The sequence below is a fragment of the Pantherophis guttatus genome, chromosome 1 (assembly GCF_059756535.1).
Source record: "Pantherophis guttatus breed Tessera chromosome 1, ASM5975653v1, whole genome shotgun sequence".
Classification (NCBI taxonomy): domain Eukaryota; kingdom Metazoa; phylum Chordata; class Lepidosauria; order Squamata; family Colubridae; genus Pantherophis; species Pantherophis guttatus.
In genome coordinates, this window is record NC_142063.1 from 242,851,632 (window position 1) to 242,866,975 (window position 15,344).

The 15,344-nt window shown below is 43.3% G+C and overlaps 1 protein-coding gene across 3 annotated transcripts in view; it reads left to right on the forward strand.

Annotated features, from left to right (window-relative positions):
• GRIK2 (glutamate ionotropic receptor kainate type subunit 2) overlaps positions 1 to 15,344 on the forward strand; it is a 522,039-nt gene that overhangs the window by 476,159 nt on the left and 30,536 nt on the right. The window lies entirely within an intron of this gene.

A 15,344-nucleotide genomic window follows, 5' to 3' on the forward strand; every position in this document is an offset into this window, starting at 1 on the left:
CCCTAAGGTAATAGAGTAATCTAGAATTAACCATCAATTCATTAGGGTTATCTTATCCACATCAGTAACAAAATAAATACATCTTGAACTTAATCTAATTATCTTCTGCTTTTTAAAGCCAACCATCCTTCATCCCTCTCTCCTCACTTTTTTTTTTTTGGCAGTACAGTTGGCTGCTTAGCAGGATTTATTTTGCCCGGCACTTCATTCTTCATTCTGTGAGACACCTTTCTTGGCAGGTGCTCCTTTCCTACCTTTCTTCATCTTTGCTCTATGGACCATGAAAACTGCCATTACAAAAGAGAGAACATGGTATGAACTGTGTTTTTATATCAGTTTTGTGCCGACACTGCAAAATCGACCGATTCACTTAAATCCTCAGCAGTTCTGATTTTTTTTAAAAAAAAAAAAGTGTGGGGGGGAAATATGTGGTGGTGAAGACCAACCAGATCATCTTTGATCATTATCCTTGAAAACTGCATATAAAGAACGACACTATAGTTATTGTTGGCTTAAAAATGAGATTCAGGTTCCTTTCATCATATTTTTTTAATTGACAAAAATAAGTATTATCTGAAAATGTTACTGACGTGGATACATTCATGTTTTGGTACTACATGATCTCCCATAAAATGTATAGCAATAAACTTCAAACATATATGCTTGCTCATATATACTCATAAATGAATATTCAACATGTGATGCACCTGACTAGCATACTAGAAACATGCAGTGTGCTACAAGTTTCTGCCGTTTTTCCACGTGGGCGTAGAAATATAGAGGTTTAGAATCAAGATAGCATTAAGTTATATCTTGTACTTCTGGGGGACCACTTGCTGACTTGATGCTGTTATTGGTAGTCCTCGACTTACAAACATTTGTTTACCAACTGTTCAAAGTTATAACAGCACTGAAATAACTGGTCCTTGCACTTAAAACGGTTGTAGCATCTCCACAGTCATAATCAAAATTCCAGTGCTTGGCAACTGGCATGTAACAGTCACAGCATCCCAGAATACAAATTTCCCAGCCAGCTTCCAACAAACAAATGGGGGGAAGCCGGATTTGCTTAATGGCCATATGACTGCAGTGAGTCGCTTAACAAATGGCTCTGGAAAATGGCTCTTCTGCGCATGCGCAAGATGGCGACTTGCCTGTGATCCCGGTGATCCTGGGGGGCGATTATGGCTCCAGGGGGCCTTTGGAGGGCTGAATTTCGATCGTTGCAGCCCTGGCCCAGCTGGAGGAGTGTTGGGGCTCTCCGTTGAGGGGTCTCCGGCTTCTGCGAGTGTCCTTGAGGCTCGCGGAGACCGTAGGACGGCGAGAGCGGCCCGAAGGAGGAGGGGCGGCAGCAGACTCTCCTGGCGAAGATAGCAGAGCCAGGATGACGGCGTCAGCGCCGCGGCGGTGGTGGCGGTGCAGCACCCCCGCCGGGATCCTCGCCAGCCCAATCTGCCCTGGACATGTATTAGGGGCGGAGGGGGGGGCGAGGTGAGGGCGGGGAGGCTGGCGGCGGCGGCGGCGGCGGTGCTGGCGGTGTGGAAATGGCGGCTGCCGGGTCAGGGAAGAAGCTGCCACAGTTTGGAGCGTGGGAGCGTCGGAGAGGTTGGCAGTTGCTGGCCTGCTTTGTTGGAGCTCCTGGGCGACCGTGGGGCGTTATCCGGCCCCTTGGTCATCCCAGAGGCCTCCATGAGGATTTATGGAGGCTGGGCGAGGCTGGACGAGGCAAGCAGCATGGTCCCAAGGAAGATCCGGGAGGGGTTGGGGAGAGCTGGACTATGACTGAGGGGTTTCCCCCCTATGGCATTTGTTGCCTTTGCTCTCCTTTTTCACCCCCATCCCCCTGAATGTGGTGATGCCATGCCGTGTATGCCTGCTGAACAATCATCTCTGGGTCTAGATGCCATCTTGACCTCCCCGGAGGTAATGACGATTATGATCTCCGCTGTCTGAGCCTGTCTGGATTATGTGGACTGACCTGACCCCATTCTTCCCCTCCGTTGAATGGAGGTTTACATCTGGGGATTCAAGTCTTGGTGGAGTGGGTCTATAGCGGCTGTCTCATCTCCGGCTTTTTGGACGATCGTGGTTGACCAGCCCCCGTGAGAGGAGGGCTGGGTCACCCTTTGCCGGACCGAAACAGCATTTTACTCCCGCCATTGCCGTGAGAGGGCACTGAGGTCTCACATGCTCCACTGGAACTCTATTGAAGCCTGGCATTTCACTCCTTCTGACTGTGATAACATCAAATTGGCCCCTGGTTATTGGCCATGGACTATCACCTCCCTTTGATGTTTGATGTACTCGGTGAATGACCTTCGTGCCCTGCGAGACTCCCCCCTCTCGCAGGTCTGGCCCTCTTCGTTATCGAGGGCCTATCTTGATGACGGGCGTTGGAGCCCCGAGAGATGGCATGCGGCTAAGAAGAGTTTGAGGGGTTTTTTAAGTGGGTTTTTTAGTGAGTTTTTAACAAAAATTTTAAGGGGTTCGGGGGGGATTAGGGTGGGTTCTGGGGGAAATCCACCGGGTTCAAGACCAGCCTTAGCGAAGGGCTGCGACATTAGGGACGTAGAACCGGAGGTCGGGGAGGGGGTTGGAGTTCGATTTGAAGAGGGCTGTTCCATCAGCACAGTGAGTGGGAGGGGCAGATATGGCGGAAGCTGGGGACCACATCATGTGCGGGGAATGCGCACTCGCTATCTTAGAGCGATTGCGCATTCCGGTCCCCAATGCTTTTCTTGTTCCCCAGGTTGTCCAGATTCTCAGGGCCAGAGCCTCCGGCTGATGTTGTGCAACGCCAGGTCCGTTGTTAATAAAGCCCCCCTCATTCACGATCTTATTCAGGAGGGGGAGGCGGACCTGGCGGGTATTACGGAGACCTGGTTGGGCCAGGAGGGGGGAGTGCCCCTCGTGGATATATGCCCACCAGGCTTCCGAGCATTTCATCAGCCGAGGGCTCAGGGCAGGGGCGGGGGGGTGGCGGTTATTATAAAGGAAGGTCTGGATCCAAGGGAGACCACTGTTCCACAGATAGCCGGATGTGAGTCCCTCTTTGTGAAGTGGGGTCGTGGAGTACAGATGGGCCTGTTGGTCACGTACCTGGCTCCCTGCCACGTGGCAACGGCCCTGCCCGAGCTCCTTAACGTTATAGCCGAGGTGGCGGTGGGCACCCCCAGAATTGCCATCATGGGGGATTTCAACCTGCCATCTATCGGTGAAACGTCTGAGGTGGCTCGAGAGTTCATGGCTTCCATGACGGCCATGGACCTTACTCAGTTAATTCATGACCCCACTCACACAGGAGGACACACTCTGGATCTAGTTTTTGTCTCTGGTCAGTGGTTGAGTGGCCTTGATATAGGGGATATAGCCATCGAACCCTTGTCATGGTCTGACCACTCGCTCCTTCGACTGGACTTTCTAACCGCTGCACCCTGCCGCAGGGAGGCGGGACCGACCAGGTGGTTCCGCCCCAGGCGCCTGATGGACCCTGATAGGTTCCAGATGGAGCTTGGGCCATTTCCTGAGATTCTGGCTCATGACTCGGCTGAAGACCTGGTGGCCGCCTGGGATAGTGCGGCTGCCGGGGCCTTGGACCGAGTCGTGCCTTTGCGGCCTCTGACCCGGCACCGAACTCACCTAGCTCCTTGGTTCTCCGAGGAGCTTAGGGAGATGAAGCGCCGGAAAAGACGCCTGGAGAGTAGTTGGAGGACCAGCCGCTCCGAACCTGACCGAACACTGGTGAGGTCTCATATTAAGACCTACCTAGTGGCGATAAAAGCGGCGAAAACTAGCTATTTTGCCGCTCTTATCGCGTCATCAGATAATCGCCCGGCCGCCCTGTTTAGGGTGACCCGCTCCCTCCTCCATCTGGAAGTGCGGGATGACCCCTTGCAGGGTCGAGCTGAGGATTTTGTGCAGTATCTGTATGACAAAATCGCTCAGATTCGGGAAGGGCTGGCCTCTGACTGGGTATGTCCAGACGGGATGACTGAGGCAGGTCTTGAGAGTGTTATCTGGGGGGAGTTTGATCCTGTGGCTCCCGAGGACATGGACAGGGTCCTGGGACGGCTGAACGCGACCACATGTTTATTGGACCCGTGTCCCTCCTGGTTGGTACTGGCTTCCCGGGAGGTGACACGAGGCTGGCTCCAGAAGATTGTTAACGCTTCTTTGAGTGAGGGGGTCCTGCCGGCCGCTTTGAAAGAAGCAGTGGTGAGGCCCCTCCTCAAGAAGCCTTCTCTGGATCCGGCTGTTTTGGCTAACTATCGTCCAGTCTCCAACCTTCGCTTCATTGCGAAGGTTGTTGAGAGTGTGGTGGCGCAACAGCTTCCCCGGTACCTGGATGAAGCTGTCTATCTAGACCCGCTCCAGTCCGGCTTCCGGCCTGGGCACAGCACGGAAACGGCATTGGTCGCATTGGTGGATGATCTCTGGAGGGCCCGGGATAGGGGTTGCTCCTCTATCCTGGTCCTGTTAGACCTCTCAGCGGCTTTTGATACCATCGACCATGGTATCATGTTGCACCGGTTGGCGGGGTTGGGGGTGGGAGGCACCATTTTGCGGTGGTTCTCCTCCTACCTCTCTGACCGGTCGCAATCTGTGTTGACAGGGGGGCAGCGGTCGACCCCGAGGCACCTTGCTTGTGGGGTGCCACAAGGGTCGGTCCTCTCGCCCCTTCTGTTCAACATTTATGTAAAGCCGCTGGGTGAGATCATCCGTGGCTTCGGGGTGGAGTTCCATCAGTACGCTGATGACACCCAGCTGTACATCTCCACCCCAGGCCACCCCAATGATGCCCTTAAAGTGATGTCCCAGTGCCTGGAGGCCGTGCGGGCCTGGATGGGGAGAAACAGGCTCCAACTCAACCCCTCCAAGACCGAGTGGCTGTGGCTTCCGGCGTCCCGATATAGCCAGCTGACGCCATCGCTGGCTATTGGAGGCGAATCACTCGCCCCCACGGAGAGGGCTCGTAACTTGGGCGTCCTCCTGGACGCACGGCTGTCGTTAGAAGATCATTTGGCGGCCGTGGCCAGGGGGGCTTTTTATCAGGTTCGCCTGATACGCCAGTTGCGCCCCTTTCTAGATCGGGACTCCCTACGCACAGTCACTCAGGCACTCGTCACTTCCCGCCTGGACTACTGCAATGCTCTCTACATGGGGCTCCCCCTGGGGTGCACCCGGAGGCTCCAGCTGGTCCAGAATGCGGCCGCGCGGGGGATTTTGGGGGCGACGAGGCGCTCCCACGTGACACCTCTCCTGCGCGAGCTGCACTGGCTCCCGGTGGTCTTCCGGGTGCGCTTCAAGGTGTTGGTGACCACCTTTAAAGCGCTCCATGGCTTAGGGCCGGGGTACTTACGAGACCGCCTTCTGCCACCAATAGCCTCCCACCGGCCAGTACGCTCCCACAGAGTGGGCCTCCTCAGGGTGCCGTCCGCCAGACAATGTCGGCTGGCGACCCCCAGGGGGAGAGCCTTCTCTGTGGCGGCGCCCGCCCTCTGGAACAACCTCCCCCCAGAGCTACGTACAATAACAGACCTCCGGATTTTTCGTCGGGCCCTGAAAACCCATTTATTCCAACTAGCTGGGCTGGCTTGAGTCAAATTTTAAATGGATTTTAAATTGGAATGTTTTAATCACGGCCAAAATTATTTAATTATTTTAAACAGTTTTTAGACTTTGTATGTTTGTATGTATGTCTTGTTTTTACTTTGGCTGTTCACCGCCCTGAGTCCTACATTGGAGAAGGGCGGTATAGAAATTTAAACAAATAAATAAATAAAAACACCAATGGCAAAAATAGGTTGTAAAATGGGAGACATTCGTTTAACAACCCCATTGCTTAGCAATGGAAATTCTGGTCTCAATTCTGGCCATAAGTCAATTTTTCTTTTTGCTTTTCGTTTTGTTTTGTAAAGCTGAGCTGCAAGTTATAGAAATGTACCAAGACCTGCTAACCAAAACCCTATCCATTCTCCAATAGGAATTTCACCCTCAGTAATAAAATGAGTGGTTTGTAAAAGCTCTTAGAAGCACCTGAAGGCAACATGGCCTCTTCTAATGTTGATCACAGTAACTCAGGGCTGTCAAACTTATGGCCTGTGGGCTGGATGCGTCATGTGCTGGCCACACCCACGCCCGGTTTAGTGAAGGGGAAAAAAGTCATGATACAACATGTGATGATGCCATGACAACGCGAGTTTAACACCTCTGCAGTAGCTGCAGTAGCCGGTCAGTGCATGATTGTTCTTAGATTTGCACTCATATCAGAAGCACTTCCAGATTGAAAGATTTAGCTGGTGACTCACCATGGCCTGGGGAACGCCCAGTTGAGAGTTCGTTTCATTGCCATTGGCAGGAGCTGGAGCAAAGGATGTGAATTCACCCTACCTGAGGGAAACACTCAGGTCTTGAACAAAGGTTTGCTAACCAACCCAGCATCCTAAGCATGAGAGCCACCATGCTCTGGTTCTTAGCTATGAATTATATTAGGGAATAGTGAATTGACTCTATTATGCATTAAGAATCCAGGTAAAAGTGATTGTATCTTAGTTTAGAGTTTTACAGGATGTATTATAGCTAAATGTATGTACACTTCCCAAAACAACACTGAGGCAAGAAAAAGACAATTTTTTTAAAGCAATAACAAATGGGCAAATTCTTCCAAACATACAAATCACTAATTTCTAGAAATTCAATCTTAGACATGTTTACTGGGAACCAAATTGTTGTGGTTCGCCAGCAGCCTGCAGAGCTGGCAGCAGAGTCGGATAGTGGGGAAGCTGGGGAGGAACATGGGCCAGTCCTGGAGTCTGGGGAAGCTCTGATGAGGGCTCTGCGTCGGAGGCAGAGATGGGGCCAGGGCCATATGGGAGTTATGTGCAGACTCCGGAGCCTCCAGAGTCAGACATCAGTGAGGCAGAGGAACAGGGGGAGCCTGTTCCTAGTGCGCGCATGCACAGAGCTGCCAGAAGGCAAGAACAGTTAAAACAAAAGGGACGCCTCGGGAGTAAGGTTTGGAGATGATTGGCCCTCCCATAAGACATAAAGGAAGAGCAAAGGCACGTGGGCCTTTGTAGGAAGCAATGTTGTGGATGGTGTTGGTTTGTACTTTGAAGCTCCGTTTTTGACTCTCTGTTTCCATGTGGCCTTGCCAAGATAATTGCCAATTAGGTCTTTGGCAGCATGTCAAAGAAGATAAAAGTGGGTGTTTATCAGCCTTATCTGAAGGACTGTGGCAGACTTCTGTTGGACTATTGGTGAATGAAAGGAATTCACAGCTGTTAAAATAAAAAAAGGGGTTTTGGGACTAATTGTGTGCTTTTTACTATATCAGGAAGCCTAGGTCAGAACACAAATCCTTTTGGTTCCAAATGGCTACGGTTTAAATGTTTTGGCAGGAATTAGCATATCTTTAATGTCATAATATTTGAAGTTTTTCTCAGGAGCTGCCCATAGAAACATAGTTTGTAGAAGTGAAGTGTACAAACTTTACTACCTCAAGAAAAAAAATATCGGTGAATTGGCTTTATGCCTAATGAAATGTTCTGTATGTGAGAGGGTGTTTCAAAGAAAATGTTAAAATATTATGTTATATCCTTAAAGTATGTTTTTGTATAGACCTTGATGCACTGTTCTTCTTATGATAGCTTTTTTTCTGCATATTTTCATACTATTAGTAAAATTGAAATCAGCAAATAGTAGAAGTGTCCAGTCCAAATGCAGTACATGAGAGGTACAGGATTAGGAAAATTAGAAATGTCTTTTTATCATAGTCAATACTAATTGTCCAAAAGATCGAAAGAAATAATAGATAATAGTGGGTGGGGATTTGTTGAGAGTTCATGATCATTGTTTGGGATTTTGATTTAGAATGAAAATTTTGATATCCAATCAAAGGAAAACAGTCTTCAATTTGATTTATGTATTTACTAAGGAATATGGAGCTTGATAACAAGATCACTCCTTGTTCATGCATGGCATTTTTAAAAAATCTCCCCCACATCAAAATATAGGTAGTCCTTGACTTACAACCACAACTGAGCACAAAATTGTTGTTGTTAAATGAAATATTTGTTACGTGAGTTTTGCCCCATTTTATGACCTTTCTTGACACAATTGAGGGAATCACTGCAGTTGTTAAGTTAGTAACACAATTGTTAAGTGAATCTGTCATCCCTTTGACTTTGTTTATCAGAAGGTTGCAACAGGTGATCATGTGACCCTGGGACACTTCAACCGTCGTTAATATGAGTTAGTTGCCAAGCATCTGAATTTTGATCATGTGATCATGGGGAATGCTGCAATGGTTGTAAGTGTGAAAAATGATTGTAAGTTACTTTTTTCAATGCCGTTGTAACTTTGAACCATCACTAAATGAACTGCTGCTAAGTTGAGGACTATCTGTAGATAGGGTAGTTTTGTTTTGCTTTGCTGTATAGTTTTCAAGTGTTTAGTGCTCAACTATTTCATTAATTTTGGTCATAATACATGGAATTCATGTCTAATGTATGTCATCATGCATAAATTAACACTTTGTACATTCTTTTCCTCACTAGAATTAGAGAAATAATTTTAAGGATGTTGCCTTATATCTTCAGCTTTTCTAGATTCACCCAGATTTGGGATGACTCAATGTTTTCATTATGTTTACATTCGTGATGTCTGACACACATATCTTCTAGTGATCTTTAATTTATGAGTGCTGAATAAGCTAGAAGCACTCTCTCTTCTGCATGCCATTGCAATATCTTTCGTCTTCAGGCATCAGGTAGTGAACTGTTTGACTTCTTTAACCTCTAATTGTCTTGCTAGTCCAGAGTGTCTTTGGGGTTTCAGAATCATTACTGCCTCATCTCTTTCGCATGAAATGTCATAAATCATAATTTTAAAATGCCACATTATCTCTTGAATAAGAATGAGAAAATAAGCTTAAGGTCTGTTACCACCAGGTTTCTTTTATGGTTAATATTTCAAGTAGAGCAGATTATTCCTAGTGAGATCTGATTTTAGGTAAAATAAAATTATGCACACCAACGGACCCTATAAGTCACTTCATTGGAACTTTTATGTGTGGATGCTTGAATTACAATAAAATATACTGTAAATTACAGCCTCTGACTATAGATGTGTTGTTTGTATAAAAATAAAAATCACAAAAATCGCCAAAAAACAAGGTAGCTGAAGGTAGAAAATAAGGTGGTGGTGGGGAAACTGTGGCAAATGTCCATCTTGCCAATAACTAAAGGGAAGAGCAGGGCAGGAATGGAGATTGCTGTGGGAGTAGGCAAGGCAGTTAGAATTTTTAACCTTTTTGAAACTCAGTATTTACTTAGAAAATGGATATATTCATTTCCCCACAAAAGTTTTATGTGAGTCCGTTTACAGACAGTTGAATAGGACATTGGCTTATATTTAGAACTCAAATGCCTATAGTTCCTCATTGTTATTTCCTTTTGAGAGACTGCACCTTGATAATTCAATATGTCTTTCCAGATATAAATTTAGAATATTAGTTGTATTTCTTGTCCCATAAGATAAACACTCAGTTATGTCACTAATGGGAACAAAAGAATTTCCTTCTCTCCCTCCCTCTCTCCCTCGCTCCCATAAATGGAAGACTTTGCTGTTGAAGCTTGTATAGAAGAAGGCAATTTAATCTGTCCAATCCCAAACAATTACAGTTAATCTCTGTGAATTTGCTAGGTTTGCATATTGAAGAAATAATTACATATTATAAGAAATAAGAAATAACAGACGCAATTATGTCCCTCTTTTATTTAAAAAAAGTGTTATCAAATGTAAAATTATATGAAAGTTGAGAAGTCTTGCTCTCATATACCTGGAAAGATACATACTTAGATGCATTGGTATTTGTATAGGATTTGACAACTTGATGGGTATCCTTCAGAATTGCTATTTGTCTTGAAATTAGTCAAATTGTCTAGACTGGAGACAATCTGTGTCCAGAATTCTTAGAAAATATCTTATTGTCTACCTGTGGACCCCTGTAGTGCAATCTGTGCTATACACGTAGCACTGGGTAGCATTATTACACTTTGCTTTGCTACTCTTTCTCCAACTTCTGGTCATGTGGATATCAATAGAATGCTGGTATATTCTATAGTAGAATGCATGTACTATTATAATTTGAACATTGATCTGTGCACAATAGCTCACATTCTGTTCATTTATGAGCACTTATGCATATTCATGTTGTATATCTACTTTTGTTCAGGATCCTCTTGGTTTTCTGACATGTCATTGAATTATTTAAGGGATCCTTTTCTTTAGTATAAATATGTTTCTGACATCTTCAGCATTTGTAATTGGTATTTATTCAGATTGTGCAACAGCCTATATGGTGTACTAAAATGGTTCCAATCCCTCTATTGTTTTACTAGTGCCTTTAAGGTTTTACTGTACCAGTTCAACACCATAATTTACAATAGACCCCTAAAACAAGTTTACTCTAATGGAGATTACCCCTGTATTCCATTTTCTACTTTCTGATAATCATATCTCAGTTGGCAATCCTTTACAAATTCACAACATGTTTTATACGGTTGCTATTTTGAAGTATATTCTCACCTATCTTGGCAAATTTGATAAAATAACTAATTGGTGATTCTATTTCTCCTTCTCCTTCTTCCTCCTCCTCCTCCTCCACTATAACTACTACTACTAGTAGTAGTAGTAGTAGTAGTAGTGTTACTTCATCATCATTGTCATCACCATCACTACCATGATCATCATTATCTGAAAATCATGGTAATACTCTGATTTTCCACTGGGCAATATTTTCTCATTTCCCATTTAGTGGGAAGGAGAGATAAAAGATATGTGTCCTGGCATTTTGTTTTAGAACAAAAAGAAATAAAAACACTGAAAATAATTAAATTATAGCACATCTGTTCAATCTGTCTTTCATACCCATACAAAAACAGCAGTTGTGTTGATGGGATGATCCAAATTAAGAGAGCAGTGTGGAGATAAATCCTTTGTTTCTCTTTTCCCCTCCTTTTTTTACTGATGCTATATAGCATCTCAAATATGCAATTTTCAGAAATAGGTAATTCAGCTCCCTATTTTTTTTCTAAAAGACAGTTGGTGAAAACAAGTATTTTAAAAAGCACAGTTAATATTTTCCTTTTTAGTCTATGTTTGATGTCCCATTTTTTTAAAAAATAATAAAAATGTATATATGTCAATTATTCCTATTTTGTAATATACTGGGTTTTTTTTAAGCTAAGTGTATTAATCTTCTATTAGGCTCTTAGAGTTTGCCAAGTCTTTCAAAGGTAACAAGTCTTTTGTCCTAATAATTAAATGCCACTATATTCCACTTATTAGCAATTTCAATGTATACTTAAGATAAATCAAACATTAACTTCTTTATAATTAATCTTGTCACATAGTCAAATCTTGTCAGCAATATAATGGTGAGGACTAGAACGTTATTATTTAAAAAAAGAATACAACTGTTGAGATCTTTGACATTGTAGCATGCAGCTTGAAGACATCTGTTGTTATGTAATTGTTACCACTGAGCTATAAACCTGCTATAAATTCTTCAGTCAATTTATTCTCTTCTTTGTTACTGTCACTGAAAAATAAACAGAGTCATGTACAGTTAAGTTGCAGCTGCGACAGAAAAAGAGGAAGATGCTGATGAGTGTTGATGGAGAAATTCTCCATTTCTTTTAATACATTAATTTATTACTTAGGGTTCCCCCCCACTCTATTCTGCATGATGAAATCATGTTGTTTCCCAGTGAACCTAGTATTTGAGACTCAAGTGTATTTTCCGCTGCTATGTAGTTATATTGATACAGAATGAATGCAAAGATAGTTTGCTCTCAGATTGAAATTCATACAATATACCCTTGTTTGTGTATGAGAGATCCCTATTCATTATATTCCATTCTTTTTCCATGCTCTCTTATTGAAATGCCCCTTCAATCAATAATGTATCGTATCTTGACACTATCTTAGTGATGGATATAAAATTCTGTTTTCATTGCTATTGGGTTTTGAATGATAGATTTGCAGAGTTCCCTGGGCAAATTGAAATAAGTCTTGAACTGTATCTCAGCAAGGATGCTAAGTTATCCTTATTCAGAATAAATGTCTTTTCTTAAAAAAAAATCCCACACATACCACTAATTCTTCTCAGAGACAGAAGCTACAGGTGCCAATCAAGTCAGCTTTAGAAGAATCAGTACTGTCAATTTTAGGCTTATTTCCTATTTGAGGGAAAGAATAGTAATGATATATAAAGTGAACCTTAGCACATTAGGGAAGAGAGAAGTTTACCCGCTAGATATATGTTTTGCTTTTGGGGATGAGTTAACTTTGTGTGTGGCTAGTTTACCTTACAATCAGGTTGATTCCCTTGCTTGTTTATATTATGTTAAAATTAATAATGTGTTATCATTGTCATTGTAAAATGGCAAACATTGCTTCTGAAGAAGTTTATCAAATCACAAGATTGACATGCATGTGACATTACCAAGATAGATTTAATGAACCTCAGCTTAGTGAACTAAGAGTGCAATGCAAATTTTCATCTGAGCATCATTCCCCAATAAGGGACAAAATTTCCATTTCATCCAAAATAGATTCACATAATTTACATTAGTGTTGAATCCAAATTGACTGGATGCAAATAATGCAAATCCATGTAAAAGGAACATTGAGGTTTAACATACACCCTTTCGCCTGAAATTCTGTAAAAGAAGAAAATACTGTAATGCCACTATTCATTTTATTATCACATGCATCAAAGCCCCATGTATGCTTTATATTATTTATATTTATTAAATTTATAAACCACTTTTCTCACTGTGGCTAGTTTACAATGCAATAAAAATAAATTACACACACACACACACACACACACACATATATGTAAAAAGTTAAAATCTCAGGTGTTTCCCCGCGTCATTAAAAGTCTGTTAGTTGAAATGCTTAAAATCCTGGCTAAAATCCCAGTTTAAGATCCTCCAAAATCCCAACAAAACACTTTGTAAGGTCTTTTGAAACTCTGGCTAAAATCCTAACCAACACTTGAAAAGTTTTCTTTTTGGCAACGTTTCGACAAGCTCTCTAACTTGTCATCATCGGACCCTATTTTCAGTTTAGAAGCTGTGGGTATGCTGCGAGATCGGAGTTGTCGCCTTTCTATGTTCGCTGCTGCTGACGTATGCTGGTTAGCCTGCAACTCTGTGTCCTGATTAGAGGGCAGCAATTTTTTCTCCTGCTTCATTATCCTAGCTGCAGCCTGACTGCATGTTAAAGGCCCAGCTTTCTCTGGTTCCTTATTACTAACTGTCAACTGCAAAGAAGGAAAGATACTGGTAGGCATCACAACACCGCTGATTGCTTGTTGAGATCTCAGCCTATCTTCTGGCTTGGTTCTCTCTCTCTCCCTATTGCTAGCTATCATCTGCAAAGAGGGAAGGACTCTGGCAGGCATTACAACACCACTGGTTGCCTCTTGGAATCTCTGCCTATCCTCTGATGTTAAAACTCGAGTTTCCCTCAGTGCAGGTCTCCAAATATTTGATAACCTAGAAGCGTCATCTCATCTATTCATATTCTGTGACCTCTTTTCAATTTCGATAGCCTCCCTAATTATTCTCTTATTAAGATGTTCCTCTTTCATCACTATTCTAGTATTGTTGAAGTCGATATTATGTCCCGTGGCCTTCATGTGTTGTACCAAGGAAGAAGTTCGCTCTTCTTTTTTCACTGCATTTTTGTGTTCTTCTAAACGCCCACCTATTCGTCTATTCGTCTGTCCAATGTAAGATGACTGACAGGAGGCACATGGCACTTCGTATACCCCTTGATTTTCCAGTTCAATTTTATCGGTGGGGTTTCTTAACATCATCAATATTTTTCTATCTGTGCAGAACACTGTTTTTATTTTGTGTTTCTGTAATATCTTACTAATTTTATCGGTGGTCTCTTTTATATAGGGCAGGATAGCTTTTCCCATATTCTGTTCTTCTTCTTGGGTTTCGCTCTGTCCTAATGTCCCTTGCCGGATTATACTTCTAATTTTATTTTCGTGGAACCCATTTGCCATTAATACCTCTGTGAGAGTCTGAAGCTCTGTTTGTACATGTGCCTCATCTAATAGACTTTAGTTTTAATAATTAAGGTTTTTGCCACTGAATTTATTTGCGAAGGATGATGGTGTGAGTGTGTGTATCGATTTGTGTGTGTCTTCTTTCGGTAGACACTATGTCCTAGGGTACCATCAGCTCGCTCTCTCCCTCTCCCTCTCTCTCTCTCTCTCTCTCTCTCTCTCTCTCTCTCTCTCTCTTTCTCTCTCTCTCTCTCTCCTAAATTTGGTATAAAATGGTTTGTTGTGAATGCGACTGCTTGAGGGCTCCTGGATTGGAGCTGAAAAGGCGAAAGGGATGCAGTACGCTCCCTCCCACAAGACCCTGTCTTATATTTTTTGAACCCCGAAATAAGCACTTGGCCTTATTTTCGGGGAGGTCTTATTATTTTGGGGTGCGTGGAGCGAGATGGGCTACTCTTGCCGTCTTACCTGATTTCCAGCTCTGCGTTTAAATATTTTCGGGGAGGGTTTATTTTCAGGGGGAGGTTTATTTTAGCACAATTATTTATACATATATAAATAATTATATATGTATGCACACAGACACACACACACAATTTAAAAATTACAACAATTAAATGCAGACTAAAACCCAAGGGTCCAAGCAGATATGGTGCCTTCTCTGCACCAACCACTTCCAGCCTGAAGTGCCTCCATTTGGGTCCCATGCCAACGGACCCCAATTATGTCATGTATTTATTTGATACTTTTGTTCCAGTGTATATATTATATGCTATATAGCTATATATTCTGTATGTGTGTGTGGATGGAGCAAGTAAGAAAGGGAGTCAGAATAAAAAGGTATTATTAGATATTTTTTTAATCCATTGCAGGAGGCCATGGAAAGCCTCTTCATTGTAAATTACGGAATGTAATCTACCCCTCTGTTCCAGCTTGTGTTGGTAAATCGATGTTATTCAGATGAAAAAGAATGACTGACCCACAGTTACCCAGGTGTTTCTTGCCTAAAGGAAGATTAGAACCTTGCTAGAATCTGGGCTCCTAATCTAGTACCTTAACTACTACCCTATCCTGGCTGTCACAAATTACCTTTGGATCCTTTTGTTGATCATTTCCTCCCCCCACCCCACCCCTTTGGTTGTTTATTTATGCAAAGTGCTTCTGAAGGTAGTAAATTGAAGAAAGCTGCTACAGATTTCTCTGATAACAATAGTAATCCCCAGTCTAGCACAGGTATGTTTATATGTCT